The sequence below is a fragment of the Triticum aestivum genome, chromosome 4B, assembly GCF_018294505.1.
Source record: "Triticum aestivum cultivar Chinese Spring chromosome 4B, IWGSC CS RefSeq v2.1, whole genome shotgun sequence".
Classification (NCBI taxonomy): domain Eukaryota; kingdom Viridiplantae; phylum Streptophyta; class Magnoliopsida; order Poales; family Poaceae; genus Triticum; species Triticum aestivum.
Window position 1 is genome coordinate 574,751,144 of NC_057804.1, and position 22,100 is coordinate 574,773,243.

The 22,100-nt window shown below is 47.4% G+C and overlaps 1 pseudogene; it reads right to left on the reverse strand.

Moving 5' to 3' along the window:
- Positions 1-22,100, reverse strand: part of LOC123090228 (tRNA-specific 2-thiouridylase MnmA-like) — a 43,428-nt pseudogene that overhangs the window by 8,709 nt on the left and 12,619 nt on the right.

Here is a 22,100-nt window from a genome sequence, read left to right on the forward strand (position 1 = left end):
AATCTGGCTTACACCCATTGTATGTGAACGTTAAAATCTATCACACCCGATCATCACGTGGTGCTTCAAAACAACGAACCTTCGCAACGGTGCACAGTTAGGGGAAACACTTTCTTGAAATTTTATGAGGGATCATCTTATTTATGCTACCGTCGTTCTAAGCAAATAAGATGCAAAAACATGATAAACATCTCATGCAATCAAATAGTGACAAGATATGGCCAATATCATCGTCACCGGCATGACACCATGATCTCCATCATTGTGTCTCCATGAAGTTGTCTCGCCAACTATTACTTCTACTACTATGGCTAACGGTTTAGCAATAAAGTAAAGTACTTACATGGCGTTATTCACTGACACGCATGTCATACAATAAATTAAGAGAACTCCTATGGCTCCTGCCGGTTGTCATACTCATCGACATGCAAGTCGCGATTCTTATTACAAGAACATGATCAATCTCATACATCACATATATTTCATTCATCACATCCTTTTGGCCATATCACATCACACGACATATGCTGCAAAAACAAGTTAGACGTCCTCTAATTGTTGTTGCAAGTTTTTTTGATGTGGATGCTATAGGTTTTTAGCAAGAACGTTTCTTACCTACGCCAAAACCACAACGTGATATGCCAATTGCTATTTACCCTTCATAAGGACCATTTTCATCGAATCTGATCCGACTAAAGTGGGAGAGACAGACACCCAATAGCCATCTTATGCAACTAGTAAATGTCAGTCGGTGGAACCTGTCTCACGTAAGCGTACGTGTAAGGTCGGTCCGGGCCGCTTCATCCCACGATGCCGCCGGATCAAGATAAGATTAGTAGTGGCAAGTAAATTGACAAAATCGATGCCCACAACAACGTGTGTTCTACTCGTGCATAGTAACTACGCATAGACCTAGCTCATGATGCCACTGTTGGGGATTGTTGCAGAAATTAAAAAAATTCTACACATCACCAAGATCAATCTATGGAGAGACTAGAAACGAGAGAGAGAGAGGGGAGTGCATCTTCATACCCTTGAAGATCGCGAAACGGAAGCGTTGCAAGAACACGGATGAAGGAGTCGTACTCGTAGGGATTCAGATCGCGGTGGACTCCGATCTAAACGCCGAACAACGGCACCTCCACGTTCAGCACACGTGCAGCCCGGTGACGTCTCCCGCGCCTTGATCCAGCAAGGAGGAGGGATAGGTTGAGGAAGAGAGCTCCAACAGCAGCACGACGGCGTGGTGGTGGTGGAGTAGCAGTTCTCCGGCAGGGCTTCGCCAAGCTCACATGGAGGAGGAGAGGTGTTGGGGAGGGGGAGGGCTGCGCCTTGGATGTGGTGCGGCTGCCCTTCCTCCACCCTCTATTTATAGGGAGAAGGGGAAGGGGGCCGGCCCCTCTAGATGAGATCTAGAGGGGAGGCGGCGGCCAAGGGGGAGGGGGCTTGCCCCCCAAGCAAGGGGGCGCTCCCCTTAGGCCCCTCCAACCCTAGGTGCATGGGCCCTAGGGGGGGTTGGCGCCCAGCCCACTTAGGGGCTGGTTCCCTTCCACATACATCCCATTAGGCCCTCTGGGGCAGGTGGACCCTCCCGGTGGACCCCCGTGGTCCCGGTACAATACCGGTAAACCCCCAAATATTTCCGGTGACCGTATGATGACTTCCCATATATAAATCTTCACCTCCAGACCATTCCGTAACTCCTCATGACGTCCGGGATCTCATCCGGGACTCTGAACAACATTCGGTAATCACATACAAATCTTCCCTATAACCCTAGCGTCATCGAACCTTAAGTGTGTAGACCCTACGGGTTCGGGAATCATGCAGACATGACCGAGACAGCTCTTCGGCCAATAACTAACAACGGGATCTGGATACCCATTTGGCTCCCACATGTTCCACGATGATCTCATCGGATGAACCGCGATGTCAAGGATTCAAGCAATCCCGTATACAATTCCCTTTGTCAATCGGTATGTTACTTTCCCGAGATTCGATCGTCGGTATCCCAATACCTCGTTGAATCTCGTTACTGGCAAGTCACTTTACTCGTTGCGTCATGCATGATCTCGTGACCAACTACTTAGTCACATTGAGCTCATTATGATGATGCATTACCGAGTGGGCCCAGAGATACCTCTCCGTCATACGAAGTGACAAATTCCAGTCTCGATTCGTGCCAACCCAACAGACACTTTTGGAGATACCTGTAGTGCACCTTTATAGTCATCCAGTTACGTTGTGACGTCTGACACACCCAAAGCACTCCTACGATATCCGGGAGTTACAAAATCTCATGGTCTAAGGAAATGATACTTGACATTAGAAAAGCTTGAGCAAATGAACTACACGATCCTGTGTTATGCTTAGGATTGGGTCTTGTCCATCATATCATTCTTCTAATGATGTGATCCCGTTATCAATGACATCCAATGTCCATAGTCAGGAAACCATTACCATCTGTTGATCAACGAGCTAGTCAACTAGAGGCTCACTAGGGACATATTGTGGCCTATGTATTCACACATGTATTATGGTTTCCGGTCAATACAATTATAGCATTGAACAATAGACAATTATCATGAACAAGGAAATATAATAATAACCATTTTATTATTGCCTCTAGGGCATATTTCCAAAACTTCTGTGATATTTTCTTTACGGGTCCATTTGTTGTTGCCGTGGCCTTCTCCCTCGCTCGTGGACGGAGGTGGAAGAAGAAGATGGACACAGGACACAAGAATATTTTCCCCGGCCGGCGCATGAACACCCCCAATCTTTTCTTTGTATTCATAGGCTACATCACGAGGAGAACGGGACTTATACATGCATGCCCAACGGTCACGACCGCTCCCGCAGCTGCCCTGCTGCCCACTTTGCGCACGCCCCGCGCTCCCAGCTAACACGCCCGCCGTGCACGCATGCCAACGGGTCGTGACTTGGTCCAGCGCCAGGCGCGGCAACACCCCCGCGCCTCCGTCTAAACGACCCGATCACATGCGCACACACACATGCGATCACACACACACATGCACGCACGACGCGCTCCGGCCGCCGTGGCTTATTCGTCTAACATTCACCCCTAAGTTGTGGCTCAGAGGAGTCCGCCGTCTTCAATGCTGGCGTCCGCCATCAGCACGCGTTCCGTCGCCGGCTCCCTCGACAGCTTGGGGCAGTCCCTCTTGAAGTGGCCACGCTCGCCACACTTGTAGCAGCACTCGCGCCGGTTCCCACCGCTACTCGATGCCACGCTCTTGCCGTTGTCATCGTCCCGAGCACCGCCGTGTCGACGCTCCCGCGCTGCCCACTGTGTCTCCGTCATGAGAAGCTGCTCACACCCGCGCTCGTCGCCGTCTTGTCCACGGCGCCGAACCCGCTCGTCGAACGCGCGCAGCCGCCCGATCGCCTCATCGAACGCCATCGTCATCACGTTGTGGAACTGCTCGATGCCGGCGGCGACGGGGAAGAGCCGATCCGGCACTGTATCCAGCAGCTTCTTGACGAACGCCGCGTCGCCCAGCGTCTCCCCGAGGTTGGCATACCTTGCCGCCATCGCCGCGAGCCTCATGCCGTACACGTCGAGCTCCTCGTCGTCCGCCATGTTCAGGCGGTCAAATTTGCCACGCAGCGTCGCCAGCCTCGCCGGGCGGACCTGATCGGCGCCGACGAACCTCACCTTCAAGGAGTCCCATACCTCCCTGGCGGTGAGCTTCGTCGACACCTGCAGCAACACGTCCTCCCGCAGTGCTCCGAGCAGCAACGCGCGCGTCGTCTTGTCCTTCCACGCGTTCACCGCCGCATCGCCCGACGCCACTGCCTCCCACACAGTGTGCACGTCGAGGATGGCCTGCGCCTTGATTGCCCGGACGGTGTAGTTGTCCACCATGAGCATCGGCATCGCCATTGACGCCGATCCGCCCGCACCTCCTCCATGAGGGATGAGCGCTATGGTCGTCGGTGATCGCCCGAACCGAAGCTCTGTACACCAATTGTTGGCGCACCTCTCTCTCTCTCTCGCTGCACCTTTCTCTCTCTCTCTGAACTAGATCACCAAAGGAAGAAGAAGGAAGGGGAAGGAAGAAGGACAGAGACACAAGTATTTTCCTGACGCACGTACGCCACCCGCCGCTCGAACGGCGTCCTTTTCTTTCCTGAGCATGTACTCAGCTGCTGACTACAACATGAGGAGAACGGGACTTATACATGCATGCCCAACGGCCACGACCGCTCCTGCAGTTGCCCTGCTGCCCACTTCACGCACGCCCCGCGCTCCCAGCTCCCACGCCCGCCACGCACGCACGCCAACGGGTCGTGACCTAGTCCAGCGCCCGGCGCAGCAACACCCCCACGCCTCCGTCTAAACGACCCGATCACATGCGCACACACAGATGCGATCACACACACACGCGCGCGCACGAGCCGCCGCGCCTTATTCATCTAACATTCACCCCCCCCCCCTAAGCCGTGGCTCAAAGGAGTCCTCCGTCTTCAACGCCGGCGTCCGCCATCAGCGCGTGCTCCTTCGCCGTCTCCTTCCGCAGCTTGGGGCAGCCCCTCTTGAAGTGGCCACGCTCGCCACACTTGTAGCAGCGCCCGCGCCGGTTCCCGCCGCTGCTCGATGCCACGCTCTTGCCGTCGTCGTCGTCCCGAGCACCGCCGTGTCGACGCTCCCGCGCTGCTCGCTGTGCCACCGTCATGAGCAGCTGCTCACACCCGCGCTCGCCGACGTCTTGTCCACGGCGCCGAACCCGCTCGTCGAACGTGTGCAGCCGCCCGAGTGCCTCGTCGAACGCCATCGTCGTCACGGCGTGGAACTTCTCGATGCCGGCGACGACGGGGAAGAGCCGATCCGGCACCGTATCCAGCAGCTTCTCGACGAGCGCCTCGTCGCCCAGCGTCTCCCCGAGGTTGGTGTACCTCGCCGCCATTGCCGCGAGCCTCCCATCATACACGTCGAGCTCCTCGCCATCCGCCATCTTCAGGCGGTCGAATTCGCCGCGCAGCGTCGCCAGCCTCGCCGCGCGGACCCGATCATCGCCGACGAACCTCACCTTCAAGGAGTCCCATACCTCCCTGGCGGTGAGCTTCGTCCACACCTGCAGCAACACGTCCTCCGGCAGCGCTCCGAGCAGCAACGCGCGCGCCGTCTTGTCCTTCCGCGTGTTCACCGCCGCATCGCCCGGCGCCACCGCCTCCCACACGGTGTGCACGTCGACGATGGCCTGTGCCTTGATCGCCCAGACGGTGTAGTTGTCCACCGTGAGCATCGGCATCGCCATCGACGCCGATCCGCCCGCACCTCCGCCATGAGGGACGAGCGCCATGGTCGCCGGTGATCGCCCGAATCGAAGCTCTGTATACCAATTGTTGGCGCACCTCTCTCTCTCTCGCTGCACCTTTCTCTCTCTCTCACCGTGGGACACCAGGCGTGTGTTGCCGGCGGCGAAGGAGCTCGGCGTATGTCGCCGGAGTCGTGACGGAGCACGATGGTGACCGGCGTCAGTGCGCCAGGTCGAGTCCGTGGCGGTGGCGACCGGCGTCAGCGCGCCAGGTCGAGTCCGTGGCGGTGGCGACCGGCGTCAGTGCGCCAGGTCGAGTCCGCGGTCGTGACGACGACGACGATGGGAGCAGCAACGTCAACTCCGGCAACGACGAACGGGCGGCACATTAAAACGGCGGGTGGAATCAGTCCGAGGAACAAATCCACGGCAAGTTCAGAATTAGGAGGAGTTTGTTAGTATAACTAGCAAACATGTCCGTGCGTTGCAACGGGAGAAAAAAACCGTATGTCACTAATCCAATAAGCATTGCTTAAGACCCAACACAAACTCATGTCTTTTTATTTTAACATGTCGTCACACTCGTGTTGCACCTTATACTCATTAATTCTGATCTTTGGTTCGTTCAGCTTACATCCACGCCCGGGTCATGTGTGGCCGGTTGAGTTAGTTGGCTAGTTGTGTGCATGTGCGTGTGCATGCACAGTTGGTTAGTGGGTGCGTGGGTTAGTGGCACAAAACCAGGCCAGGTTTGTTGCCCCGGCTGTGTGCGTGCGTGAGGCTATTTCAAGAGCCTGTGTTGTGTAGAGCAGTGGAGGGGCCAGAGCAAAATGTAGCCGCGTGCAGTGCTGTGAGTTCCTGTGGTTCGTGGAGCCGGAGTTTGTGCTCGGGGAAAGAAAAGTGCTGAGCGCCGGGAAAACTTCTCTGTGAGCGCCAAGGAGAGGAGTGCAGTGAGGGGAGGAGCTGCGGCAACAACAATTTTGCGGGGTCTGACTCTGCCGCCGCCCGCGCCAGCAAAGCTGTTTTTCATAAACTGTAAACGTATTTTGCGGGTCGGCATTATACGAGGTATGCTAGAGATGCTCTAACTGACGGAATAAAATGCAGCACATGATAAAAGCAGATCCACGGTTGATCTGAATACTAAACAAATAGTGTATAAAAGTTAAAACGAAGATGGATCAGGCAACAGTGAGTTGGAAGCTGCCGCCGTATTTTCCTATAAACCCAAATTAAAAATTAACGACCGTACGTCAAGGTAGAACTGATAGGTTTCAGAATTGCTTAACAGTATTCGAGGATCAATAGGATTTATGAACCACTCTCTCCTAACCCAGCACCTAAACGAGTCCAAGCATACAGCTGGTACCATGCACATGTTTTGACAGGGGGAAAAACGGACTGCTGATGATTGCTTTGGGGGTTGTGTGTTTGATTGGGGTGGTGATTATAGATTTTTTTCCCTTACGAGGACACATATACATATATTTTGTACTTCCTCTGTAAACTAATATAAGAGCGTTCAGATCACTAAGTGGTGATCTAAATGCTCTTATATTAATTTACGGAGGGAGTAACTAACACCATTTAACCCTTGCAGATGGTAAGAACTTCAATTCAAATATGCTATGCTGCCACAAGACCTAATTGTGTAACTATGGTACCTTGCATTTAAGGCGTTCATTGTCTGATGGCCCAGAATCACTAAACCAGTTTAGTGATCCAACACGAAATGTCCGCCTCCTCTTATCCAGTGAATAGTAATTCCTTGATACAAAAACCACATTATTTTGCACATCTTTCTCCACAACATACCTGCGTAAGGAACAAGTCATTTGATGAATCTATGGATAAAGAGATATGTGCTACATGAGGGCAGATCTTTCTTGAATTGCATAATACTTCAGGCAATATACATTTTAATTAGCTGCTTTTAGTGTATTATCAACAGTGCGTACCAAGGTCCTCCAGAAAGTCGCAAACCTTGTCGCTGACCAATCGTATAGAACCAAAACCCACGGTGTGTCCCTAGGTAATCTCCAGTTTCAGCCTCAAGAAGTATACCCTCCATTTCTCCTATATGTCTTTGAACAAATTCTCTAAATTTGACCTAGAAAGAGAGACTTTTTAAGCTTAAAATAAGAAAAAACAAGGAGAAAGGACAGAACTATATTTTGCACAAAACATGTGCATTATTAACAACTATGCTAAAGCAATGACCTTTCCATGAAAACATATCCCCTGGGAATCCTTTCTAGCTTGGTTAGGAAGGTTCATCTGAACAGCCAGACTGCGAACTTCATCCTGTAAAAGATGAGCTCAATTTACAAAAAATACACCGGCAGTCCTGGAAAACATAACTATCCTGATCTGATAAAATATGTCACCTTTGTTATACACCCCAGTGGAAAAAGAAGCCATCTAAGCTGGGGCTGAGAGAGATGTGAGAGGAAATAAGTTTGATCCTTGATCTGAAATGAAAATCAGAGTCTGAAAGGTGGTTTCGACAAAACAATATTTAAACAAAAGAACCAGCTATTTGTTTCACTGTATCACAACTTTCCTTCTAGGATGAATAATACTCCCTCCGTCCTAAAATAAGTGTCTCAATTTTGTACTAACTTTAGTAAAATTTGTACTAAGCTTGAGACACTTATTTTAGGAGGGAGGGAGTAGAACTCAATTGACATCAAATTCAATAACACTGAAGCTAAGCAAGCTATTTTAAAGCACCTCGTCCTTCGAAAGTTGGAGCACCGATGGCCCTTCAGCATTCTCAAAGGGTGGATGGACTACATGTGGATAATGTCCTGAGGCTATGGAACCAAATCCCAAATTTTCAGTTGCTTCTAAGAAAGCTCCTTGCCGGGTTATATTTATCGAGTCTATAAAATACTTATATTTATCGTTGCTGATCTATCAACCGCATTTTTCAGTTGACCTGCACCAGTGGCACACGGAAGAGCACCTAATAATCCACTTTGTGTTGATGTGTAGTGGAGCTTTTATTAGAGGCTGCCAGCTCTTTTGCTCTCTCTACTAATTTTGTTTTGGGAACCCAGGAGGGGTTCTTATATATTCCCCACTCCGGTTTAGAGGAATTAGATCTGAAATCTCGTCGACTAACATAGATTTTTGATGGATGCCATGAGTTTTGTGGATACAAAACTATGCAATGAAATACGAGTATTTTCCATATGTTCGACTCCCGAAGCAATAAGAACATCACTCTCTCTATCTTACTGGACTTGCATGGTGTATGTAGAATTCGATGCATGCATGACCACTAATTCCTTCTCTCTAATCTCTAAGAATTAAATATGACGTGAGACTCAAAGCACTTTAACTCAATTGGACACGAAGTGAGCCTAATATAATGGAAATCTGAATTTTTTAGATGAGCCCTCTAAACAGGAAAGAAGGGAGTATCGTTTTGACCTCCAACTCTGTCTTAACAATTTTTTAGATGAGCCAAAAAGAGGTCGGCTGGTTCTTCTCAACTCTGTCTTAACAAGTTTAGTAATGTTTATACTATCTTTGTTTGAGGTCCCAAAGAGAGTCCTAGAAAAAATGGATTATTATAGATCTCGGTTATTTTGGCAAGGTGAAGGCCACACGAAAAAAATACTAGTTAGCCAAATTGAACATTCTATGCCAACCTAAGGACATAGGCGACCTTGGTATTCTGAATATTGAAGTACATAATAGGTGCCTCATAAGTAAAACGCTATTAAACTAGTAAATCACGAAGGAATGTGGTATAGTTTACTTAGGAGGAAATACATTAAAAACAAGACTACAACCCAAATGGAGAATAAACCAGGTGACTCTCAGTTTTGAACTGGTTTAATGAGAGTTATAGATTCGTTTTTGAGCATTGGAACCTTCCAGCAAGCATTGTTCATGTGCAATTAAATAATTTTGTAGACACAATCAGGTGTCTTCTCAGTTAACTCCATGTGCAAAGCTTAGAGTTTCTCTGACTCTCCAGTGTCGTTGTCGGTCTGCCTCGTCTCCGGTGGCCTTAGGGCCATGGGCGCATGGTGGATCTCAGCCCTTGCCGGCGGGAGGGCTCTGTTTTTAGATGTTCCTTTGAGTTTTGATAGGGTTTGTGTCCTGCTCCCTAAAGATGGAATAAGGTTCTCCCCGCCTAGCCCCCGTCCCGGTAGTGTGTCTAGCATTGTCGGTGAGAGTGTGGAGATGTGTCTCCGGTGGATCTGTGGTGGATTTGCTCGGATCTGGTTGTAGTCCAATTACGTTCATGTGTTTTCAGTTTGGATCCTTCTAATCTACGCTACTCTTCATCGGCGACAATTGATGTTCTACTACGCTGTTCCTATGGGGCCTTAGCATAATGACTTCTCGACTATCTACTACAACAAGTTTTGTCCGGATCCGACGAGGGATGGGCGATGATGGCGGCGCGCCTTTGGCTCGCTTCAATTTTTGTAGTCGTCACTAGGTGGTCTGCGGATCTGGATGTAGATTTTGTTATTTCTGGTGTTTGTTGTACTGCCATGATTGAAAATGAATAGATCCAAAGTTTTCACCCCCAAAAAAACTCCATGTACAAAGTTGTGATTGATGTTGAACATGTGGTGAACAACAAGACACTATGGAAACTAAAAATGTTGTTAAAAATCCAGATCTTTATGTGGTATTTAATCAAGAGAGTTGTGTTGACTAAAGATAATTTAACTAAATGAAACTTGGAATGGAATTTAAAATGTAGTTTATGTAGTAACTTAGAATCTATTCATCACTTCTTATTTGACTGTTGCTATGCTAGATTCATTTGGAGACTTGTTTACTTCAAGTTTGGCACAAAACCTCCTAGAAATGTCAATCATATGTTTGGATCTTAGCTTAATGGCTTTGACATGAGACATATAGCCCAAAACATAGATGATGAAGGTAGAGACTTGATCTCCAAGGCATGTCGCGATCCGTAATAAGAAGGTCGTAGCCTACCAGGGTCAAGGCCGAATACTTTTTATTTCCATTATCTAAAATCGAGAATTGAAGCCAATCATGGTTGTTGCTTGGGTTTTTCGAGCATCAAGATCTAGCAGGGGTTGGGTGGAAGGGTTGAGAATGAAGACTAGAGGTGGTGGCGATCCAATTGTCGCCGAGTCACCAATGCGACGGTTGAGTCACATTTAGAGGGAATCTTGTATTGACTAATTGGAGACTCCTAATTTTGAGGGGCCCATATTAATTGGACTAAAATCCTAAAAATTCTCAAAAAAGCAAAACATCCGACCGTTGGTTTTGATGTCCAAAAATCATAACCATTGATGAAGAACTAGACAAATTCGTCAAGAGATTCGATCCACATGGAAACATTTTACTCTAAAACAACAGTAATCCTAATTTTGAGCAGTGGATGTGCTCTCTGATAACCCACAAGTATAGGGATCACAACAGTTTTCGAAGATAGAGTATTCAACCCAAATTTGTTGATTCAACACAAGGGGAGCCAAATAATATTCCCAAGTATTAGCAGCTGAGTTGTCAATTCAACCACACCTGAAAGACTTAATATTTGTAGCAAAAATTTTAGTAGCAAAGTAGTATGGAAGTAACGGTAATGGTGGCAAAAGTAACGGTAACAGTTTTGTAGCAATTGTAACAGTCGCAATGGCAAAGTAACATAGCAAAGATCAATATGTAGAAAGCTCGTAGGCAATGGATTAGTGAAAGATAATTATGTTAGATGGCATTCATCATGCAACAGTTATAACCTAGGATGACACCGAACTAGCTCCAATTCATCAATATAGTGTAGGCATGTATTCCGTATGTAGTCATACGTGCTTATGGAAAAGAACTCGCATGACATCTTTTGTCCTACCCTCCCATGGCAGCGGGGTCCTAATGGAAACTAAAGGATATTAATGCCTCCTTTTAATAGAGAACCAGAACAAAGCATTAGCACTTAGTGAATACATGAACTCCTCAAACTATGGTAATCACCGGAAGGAATCACAATTATTGTCACCTTGGGGTATGCATATCATAACTCGTAATAGGTGTCTGCAACTTGCAAGATCGGATCAAGAACACATTGTTGGGGCACGTAGTAATTTCAAAAAAATTCCTACGCACACGCAAGATCATGGTGATGCATAGCAATGAGAGGGGAGAGTGTCGTCCACGTACCCTCGTAGACCGAAAGCGGAAGCATTAGCACAATGCGGTTGATGTAGTCGTACGTCTTCACGATCCAACCGATCCAAGTACCATCACATGTTCAGCTCGATGACGTCCCGCGAACTCCAATCCAGCAGAGCTTAATGGGAGAGTTCCGTCAGCACGACGGCGTGGTGAGGTTGATGATGTTGCTACCGACGCAGGGCTTTGCCTAAGCACCGCTACGATATGACCGAGGTGGAATATGGTGGAGGGGGTACCACACACGGCTGGAATAGATCAACAGATGAACTTGTGTGTCTTGGGGTGCCCCCTGCCCCCGTATATAAAGGAGCTAGGGGGAGGCAGCTGGCCAAGGAGGAGGGCGCACCAAGGGTGGAGTCCTACTCCCACCGGGAGTAGGACTCCTCCTTTCCTAGTAGGAGTAGGAGAGAAGGAAGGGGAAGAGAGAAGGGAAGGAAGGAGGGGGTGCAGCCCCTCCCCCTAGTCCAATTCAGACTAGGCCTTGGGGGGCGCGCAGCCTCCCCTCTCTCTTTCCCCTAAATCCCAATAAGGCCCATATACTCTCCGGCGAATTCCCGTAACTCTCCGGTACTCCGATAAATACCCGAATCACTCGGAACCTTTCCGATGTCCGAATGTAGTCGTCCAATATATAGATCTTTACGTGTCGACCATTTCGAGACTCCTCGTCATGTCCCCGATCTCATCCGGGACTCCGAACTACCTTTGGTACATCAAAACACATAACTCATAATATAAATCGTCACTGAACGTTAAGCGTGCGGACCCTACGGGTTCGAGAACTATGTAGACATGACTGAGACACATCTCCAGTCAATAACCAATAGTGGAACCTGGATGCTCATATTGGCTCCCACATATTCTACGGATATTTTATCGGTCAAACTGCATAACAACATACGGTGTTCCCTTTGTCATCGGTATGTTACTTGCCCGAGATTCGATCGTCGGTATCTCAATACCTAGTTCAATCTCGTTACCGGCAAGTCTCTTTACTCGTTATGTAATGCATCAACCCGCAACTAATTTATTAGTCACATTGCTTGCAAGGCTTATAGTGATGTGCATTACCGAGAGGGCCCAGAGATACCTTTTCGACAATCGGAGTGACAAATCCTAATCTCAAAATACGCCAACTCAACAAGTACCTTCGGAGAAACCTGTAGAGCATCTTTATAATCACCCAGTTACGTTGTGATGTTTGGTAGCACACAAAGTGTTCCTCCGGTAAATGGGAGTTGCATAATCTCATAGTCATAGGAACATGTATAAGTCATGAAGAAAGCAATAGCAACATACTAAACGATCAAGTGCTAAGCTAACGGAATGAGTCAAGTCAATCACATCATGAAAGTGCTAGTTATCGACTAAAGGGGGGGTGAATAGGCGATTTTTATCAAAGTCTTCAAAACGTGGAAGTTTCCAAGACAAGCAATAGAAATAACCTAATTGATATGCAGCGGAAGATAAACTACAACAAGCAAGCCATAGTCAAGTATGCAATAATGTGAACGTACAACGACTAATAGCAGCTAGGTAGTAAGGATCAGGATGGAAGATAGTATGAAGCCAATCAACGATAGTACTCAAGCAATGAAGTCAAACAGATAAGACAAATAGGCAATGACTTCACGAAGACAAACTCAAAGTAAAGGGAGGGAAAGGATAGAACCAGTCACTTGTTGAAGACACATGATTTGTTGGACCAGTTCCAGTTGTTGTGACAACTGTACGTCTGGTTAGGGAGGCTGAGATTCAACTCAGAAGACCGCGTCTTCACCTTATTCCCCTTGAGCTAAGGACACACAGTCCTCGCGCAATCACTGTGGTAAGTCTTCAAGGTAGACTTCCGAACCTTCATAGACTTCGTTCACCGGCGATCCACAATGACTCTTGGATGCTCAGAACGCGACGCCTAACCGGCTGGAGGATACACAGTCCTCAAGTGTAATAAGTCTTCAGGTCACTCAGACAGAAAGACTTCAGTGATGCCTAACACTCTTTGACTCTGGGTGTTTGGGCTTTGTCCTCGCAAGGATTTCTCTCTCAAAGGCTTCAAGGTGGGTTACTCTCAAAACGACAAAATCCGTAAACTAACTCTGAGCAGTCACCAATTTATGGTGTAGGGGGTGGGCTATTTATAGCCACAAGGCAACCCGACCTGATATGTCTGAAATGACCCTGGGTCACTAAGGAACTGACACGTGTTCCAACGGTCAGATTTCAAACACACACGGCAACTTTACTTGGGATACAAGCAAAGCTGACTCATCCAGCTCTGGATAAGATTTGCTCTCATTGTCTTCGCTCGAAGACATAGGATTTGGGTTGAGCATCACTTCAGTCACTCTGACTTTGTTCACTTGGACCCCACTTAACAGTACGGTGGTTCCTATGACTCAACAAAGAAGAAAAGGAAACAACGAAACAACATAGTCTTTGCGCTCCATAGTCTTCACTCAATGTCTTCTCATGTCATAGTCTTCAATGTGAATATCTTCACATACCACCATTGTCGTCAATGTCTTCATACATTTTTAGGGGTCATCTCCGGTAGGTAAACCGAATCAATGAGGGACACTACCTGCGTTATCCTGCAATTCTCACAAAAGCATTAGTCCATCAACCAACTTTGTCGTCAATACTCCAAAACCAACTAGGGGTGGCACTAGATGCACTTACAATCTCCCCCTTTTTGGTGATTGATGACAAACTGGTTGAAGTTTTCAACGGGAATGAAGTATGTGAAATTGTAAAGGATAGGGTATTATCTTCATAAGTGGAAAGGGCTCCCCCTGAAGATGTGCATATAAGTAATTTGCTTTTGGAATGCAAATGCACATGGCAGGTTGTACTTGTGGAGATCCTCTTCAACTTATGAAGATAATTCATCATGCATGAAATGATATAACTAAGAGGATGACATGCATAATGAAAAATGGACTTCTGCAGAATGATCTAAGTGCGGAAGTTACCATCGCACATGGAAAAGCAAATAAGTTGCAGACGACCATCGAGTTTAAGTGTTACAACTCAAAGAATGAAACGTATCAAAAGCAAGAGTTGTAAACACATAGGCAAAATATAAAGCAACCGCCCATATGAACCTGCTTGAAGACTATCAAACTCATATGCTTCTCCCCCTTTTGTCAGTAATGACCAAAAAGGTTTGAAGACATAGAGCATCTACTCGTCCTCATGAGGAGTAGGTGAAGCAGCAGGGTTGTCGTTGTTGTTTGGCGGCGCAGACGAACTTGGTGCGGTGTCGATGCGTGCAGAGGTAGGGGGTGGTGAAGTAGCATCGTCTTCATCATCGATCACATTTGCATTCACAGTTGTCGCGGAGGAAGAATAGTCAGAGTCTTCAAGGGATGGAGTTCGTCGTAGGACAGCATTCCATGGAGGAGTGGAGTCAAACTTGAATCGTTCAGTGAAGCCATCGTCTTGAAGATCTGCTTCAGCATTGAGCAGGGTCAAACTCTTCCATGATCGCCGACAGGTTTCGTGAGTGACAAATGCATTCTTGGTGGCAAGATTGCGAATGCGATTTACATCCACCAAGAGGCTTTGCATCTGACGCTTGAGCCAAAAGTGATGCTTGTCTTGTTTCTGATGCAGTGCCACAAGAAGTTCTCGGTCATTTAGGACACGAGAGCGCTTCTTAGATCTTTGGGCAATTGTGCTCTCAGTAGCTTCAGTTGGCGCGTGATCAGGTAGATGAGTGTTTCCAGCCATTGGATAGACACGAGTTACTGCTTGGACTCCTTCCATAGGCTGAGTGAAGCTTTGGTGTTCAGCATTTTGAAGACAAAGAGGCTTCTTGGCAGGTTCAGAGTATATGGCTTCAACTGACATATCAACCTCTGGTAGAAAGATCACATGATTGTGGGCAGAGGCTTGATAGTTGATAGCAGAGTGTAGCTTGATGAGGCGCATCACCCATGGAGCATAGAATTTCAGGCCAAAAAGGTCAGATCCAGATGCAGCCAGTTGCCGGAGGAAGAAATCGTGTGCATTGAAACTGATGCCATTGAGGATGTAAAAGACCAATGTCTTCATGGCTCCTTCAAGTTTTGTAGCTGATGAATGTCCTTTGATAGGCCATAGAGTCCGCCTTATGATGTGATATATGGTGCGCGGCAGATACTCAAGGTCATCAAGAAAGAACTCCTTTGGGTATTCAGCGTCATGTGGCAAAGGCTTCATCATGCTCAACATCTGGCTCATGTTGGGTTCTGACTTATGGAAGATGCTCTCTAGTGCATTGCGGTGGTGTTGACAACCAGGTTCGTACAGCTCTCCGGGAGTGGATAGACCTGTAAGCTCAATGATGTCAAGAGCTTTGGCTTCATGATGAACATTTCCTGTCATCCACTTGAGAACCCACGCCTACAAGTATTTAGATGTGAGTTGCAAACACCACACATTACCACAAATTCAAATAAAATGTGAGATTGTTTAATGTATAGTATGGTTTAAATTGTTCGGCATTTAGCTGTGAGTTGCAAACGCCATGCATTATCACATTATGGTATAACATGTGCACAGCACGTGTATCACCGCTATATTCATGCATGCAATGTTTGAAACACTATGATCTTCTATTCAAATATATGAATCCGCTTTCATATCAAATTATGATCTTTGTTAGTCTCTTACACCCACACAATCCTCTAACCTTTCTAGCTACCACTAACTTTCTCTCGTGCATGCACATGCCCTCCTCGCCCTCCCCCTCCCTCGGCATTCTATCCACCGGGCACATTCATTTTTTTCTTTAGGTCGTTCTCCTAGAGTCTCCACAACTCCTTTTCGACACACACCAATCGATAAACCTCTCCAGCGATGCCTGCCTACAACATACACACACACCTTCAATCTCCTCCTTTATGTGTCCTTGCCTCGTGTCTCTCATACGGTCAGACACACGTGTAAACTCTCGCCCCTCTTTTCATCGATCTCAAAACCGCACACTCCTCCCCCTATCTAGCTAGTAGTTGGGCCTCTCGCACCACCTCCTAGCTCCATTCTCTCTGTATATCTGTCTCGCTGGGCCTTATTTGCCTCTAACAAATGGACGTACACCGACCGATCTCTCGCTATACATATAGCTAGCTAGGTCCTTATAACTTGTTTTCACCCACACGTCGATCTATCTACCTCATTAGTTGCGACTCTCCCTTCCTCCGACAAACAACAATTGATCTACCGATCTAGTTAGGTTTGCTTACCAAACACATGGTTCCCCTTTATCATCCATGGATGCATCCTGACAGATCTATCAAGCACAGGCACACACAGAAACACATCCCCACTCTTATTAATAACATTGCAGTTCCACCCTCAGTTGTCTAGTAGGCCTCTCCCACCATCTCCGAGAAGCAACTCCATCACCCATCCAGCACTCTACCCCTCTCCCTCCCTCTCTCTCTCTCTCTCCTCTCTCTCTCTCTCTCTGTCCCATCATATTTCCCATCCTTTAGTTATGTATGGATGTCGACCGATCTCCCTCAAGACATAGCTGGTCTCTCCTTCTCAACACATATATGAGTCGTTATACCTCTATAGTTAGGCCTCTGCCTACCCCTCCCCCCACCCCCTCCCCCCCACACACACCGGTACATCGAGCGCTCTAGTCATGTCTCCCTGCCACACACAAACTTGACATGTGCCCTCTAACGTTCCGGTAGGCCAGTCGCCCTATATCTTTGACTTTCACACACACACTCAATTTCGATGGCTCTCTTCATTGATCTCGCACCCACCCACTTGATCCTCTCTTCGATTCTATCGATAGCTATGACCCCTCCCTCTCTTATCGTGGATTGCCCGACCCTCTATGTATGATATGGATAGGCCTCCATTTCACACACATTGCATGAAAAATTTTGTTTGAGATGTCATCGACACATATTCCCACAAATAATTCACGAAATCAACCCCCCCACCCCACCCCCACCCCCACCCCAAAACAAAAACACTCATGAACGCGGTTTGTATCTCTCACACACACCCACATAGGTGAGGGACGTGCACGAAGAGAAGAGGTGCATACACGACGCACGTACTCCCGTCTCTTTCCCAACCACACCCGCGCAGGTACACGGTGGAGCTCATTTCTATACGAAAAAGGCAGCCCACGTGGTAATTTGGCACGTGTACTGGTTGTCCACTTGGTGGAGGGAGGATCGTCTACCACGGGTGAACAAACAAATTGCGACTTGATGTGTTATGTTAAAAAAGAGGCAAACCATGTGGGGCATACCTTAGAGGCAAGGCTCTATACACTGGAGTACTTTTGATGTGTCCTGTTAACTCGCAGAACGAGGAGAAGCTTGCTTAGTATGCCATCTCCCCCGCCCACGGGCGCGGTGGCTCGCAGGATGAGGTGAAGCTTGCTCAGCCTTATGCCCGCTCCCTCGCCCATGTGCGCGGTGGCTCGCAGGACAAGGAGTAAAATTTACTACTCCCTCCGTTTACTCCTCGTCCCTACTAATACCTTGGTTATAGAGATTATATCATATTGTTTGGAATATATATGTCCTTTAGTAGATTTCAGTATGAACTACTAGTACATACTCCAAACACTGATGTATATAGATGTATTTTAGAGTGTAGATTCACTCATTTTGCTCCGTATGTAGCACTCTCCCTCGCCCCCCGACCCTCGCCCACGTGGTGGACGTGCAGCAATTCATTCGGTCTCATATAGCCAGAACGATATATACTGCACTACCATTATTGCTCGACTTCCCGAAGAAGGGAAGAGACAATCGCAAGGTTAATATTTTGGAGGTGCCAAGTGCAAGGTTATAGGAGAACGAGTAGTAGGTGTCGCGTCATTTATAAATAAAGTTTTTTTTCTTCAGTGGCATGTACGCAATATGATAGGTTCATATGGAGAGAAAAGGAAACCGCTCTACTATATACATAGTCAGGACGGGCCAGCCTACACGGTTGCTTGCTGGGGTTGCTCTCTTCACACTCTCTCGCACAAAATGACTGTGGCCACATCTCTAACATCCCGGCGGATCACGTCCTCTTGGGGAAGGGGTGGATGCTTAGTGTAGATGCGATGGCCGTCGCCGACGGTGAAAACCCACTGTCGACACGTCCCGATCAGGGGTCCCCGCCATTCTATCTCACAAAGCCGGTGATGTTGCCTTCTTCCCTTGCTCACTGCCGCGATGTGGGCAGTTGCCGCCTCCCGCCGCGCTCCTCAAGGTTGAGCTACGTCCCTCAGGTACAACTCCCTTTACAGCCGGCTTGCACCACTGCTCCAGCTGCCCACATCACTCCCTGTGGATATTTCTCTACTTCTTTGCCCTGCACATACCTCTACTGGCTTCTACGTACTATATTTGTGATGAGTTTATGTCTCATCAACTAGTCCCGGTAATCTTATTATAATCACGCTTCTTCAATTTCTTTGCCACAGGGATGCTCATCTCGATTTTGGTGAAACTGCACAAAATGATCCGATGGTCAAAAGTTTGCAAACTTCATTTATCGGGAAGCTCGAACGTTGCCAGCAAATTGAAGCCTGGTCAGGGTTCACGGTTCAAGGGCTAGGGACTGCATGGATCGTTTTTTTCTTTAGCAGCCTTTGTTCCAAAATAAGTGTCAACTTTAGTAGTAGTACAACTTTGTACTAAAGTTTGCACAAAGTTGAGACACTTATTTTGGAACCGAGGGAGTACATATTTGCTATGATCTGTCAATCATTGAGATGCAATAGCATGCATGTTAGTCTCCTTTGTATTTGATGAAATGTTGCAAAGGGCAACCTTGGACGCAAGATACATGTAACAGAAGCTGGAAGCTTCATAGCATTGTACAAATTTATCTCGCTGATAAATTATAGTACGTGCTATACTAGTACTTCCTCCGTTCCTAAATATAAGTCTTTGTAGAGATTTCACCATGAACCACATGCGTATGTATATAGATGCATTTTAAGTGTAGATTCATTCATTTTGTTCCGTATGTAGTTCACCTAGTGGAATCTCTACAAAGACTTATCAACTAGTAATAGCTAGCCCCCACTACTAGGAATTCTCTATCCTCTCCTTGAGCCACATCATCAAAATTGATGTAGCCGTTAGATGAAGTAAATCAGTTCATAATAGCCGTCCAATCTAGACGTTGAGAGGCTCCGCACTAAGCCACATGCAAGCATGCAGAAATACCGTGGCACATGCATGTGAGTGGGTTCTAAATTACATCAACATGTGTGCATGCAAGCATGCACCGGTAGCATGCATGTAAGTGAGCTTTTAAGTCCCATTAACATGTCAAAAAGAAAAATATAATCCCATTATGCAGTAGGAGTTGGCTGATCTTTTTTCCTTACGTGGGATGATCTAAATGATGATGGGAGTTTATTTAGTTTGGCTACCACATTTGTCATGCGGTTATAGAGGGTTTTCTTAGTTCTGTGAAATTGATAATTTTGTGCAGAGAGATATACGGCTGTTCCGCGGCAACACGCGGGGACTCATCTAGTAATATTTAGGAATGGAGGTAGTACTATGTAAAGAGTTAGGTGTCGCACGGTGATAGTGTGAGGTGCGCCATGTAATCACCGAGCCTGTGTGTTTTCACTGCTCTTGCACTCCTCCGCTGTAAGAATGGAGAAAATTGTAATCTAGTAGTAGTAGTACCTCCTTTCGCCGAAAGCGTGCGACATCCAGCAGTCCTACCACCTAAGTAATAAAGACCAATGAGCCGTCAAATCACATAGACCCAGCAGTAAGTTGGACGAACGAAGCAACCATCACTCTTGCGCCAGTGAGAGGTCACGTCCGCTCTGCCCGGGCATGAATGCGGCACCGATTCTTTGGAGCGGCGCTGACCGTTTCGGGCGTGAAGCACGCGCGGGCGATGGAGGGACTTTGGGTGGGCCAGGCTCGTCGGGAGCGGGCGTGACAGCTGTCCGCATGTCCCTATCGGACACGCCCAGAAACGAGAGGATGCACCGACTCTCGCGTCTAAAATCGTACACTACACACCATCTCACTGTAGGAGTAGGTCGACTTGTTGCTCTCTCTAACACACACATGATGTTAAACACACACACACACGCGCGCACACACCTTGGTCCCGTTGCACCTTCTAACGTGACTTATTACACCTAGACGAAGGGGGTAGTAAGTATACGAGATACGGTGGCACACTGACTTAAGTCGAATACAAGTGCCCAAAATTTGTGTGCATGTTATAATAAGGATTCACTTAAAATAGTACGTGAGCGAACAAAGGGATCAATTGGACAGTGTTCCCGAGCAGTAGCGAGATGTGTGAGGTAAGATACACCGTTGGCGCTTTTAATTTTTCTTATTAATTTGTTTGTTTCACCCTCTGACTGCTGGGACCCAACGTACTATGTGGAGAGAGGTAAGGTGACTAAGGCTGCATTATTTCTGCACCACTGTGGATAGTCTTACCACCAAAGCCACATGACACGATTATGATTGAAATCCTAATGACTCTCACACACACAAAAAAACACGGCATGGTTGTCACACGAATGCAGGAATGTATAAAAGGTTATTTTCCACTCGTTGAACATAACGGGAGGGTTGTGTAGCTGGTTAGCCTGCTCGCTCATCAAACTTGAGGTCTCGGGTTCGATAACTATACTTGAGCATAATTTGTGCCAAGAGGATTCTTTGACTGGTCAAAATGGATGGATATGGAGCTATACAATCTCGTAGTGACCGTATAATCACCTCATCACGTATAAGCTGCAGCCTCGGCACTTGTTTTCTAGGGTTTGCATGCTTCACACTCTCTCTCCAGTATATATATACACGCTGGAGCCTCAGCGCTTGTAAATGCTCTCTTCACACACTCTCACCCTCTCCATATCTAAACAAGACTTCGTTGGCCTCTCTGTCTCCTCACTGCTGCTCAAAGAGCCGGCGATCCGTCTGTCGGGAAGGGAAGGATAACGCTGTCACCGTCGGCGAGGAAGGGAATCCACTACCGGCGCAGCTGTTCACTTTCCACCCAGCGGCGGCGCGGGAGGGCCTCTGACCCCTTCTTCTTTGTCACCGTCCCATCGCCCACCGAACCACGCCCCAAGAACCTTAAGGTATAATTTACTTACTCCACATGCATTGCTCTAGCTACATGTATACCATGAATCTAGGACGTGGTTCAAAGAGGAAATGAAGGGGGAAAGTTGTATAGCATGAATCTAGGACGTGGTTCAAAGAGGAAAGGAATGGGGGAAAGTAGTGGGGAAAGTTGTATCGCATAAATCTAGGACGTGGTTCAAAGAGGAAAGGAAGGGGCGAAAGTACTAGTTCAAAAAGGAAAGGAAGGGACAAGGCTGTAGAGTTTGAGCAGGACTAGATTTGTTGCGCTCACATAGGGAAAGGTGTCTAAAGATAACAAAACTGGGACCAACACAAATATGCTCCTTGGTTGTTTGTTCTTTGTTGCAACAGATTGTGCATGACCACAGTAATCGGTAGATGCACATGGTGCTGGTGCATCCAGTGTCTCGTGCAACTCATTAGTTGTTGTTAATCTAAGGCCCTGTTTGGTTAAAAACTCCCTAGTCCCTACCTGCTTGGTTCCAGGGACTAAACATGGACTAGAGGTTATTAAATGACATGCTAAAAGACCATGTTA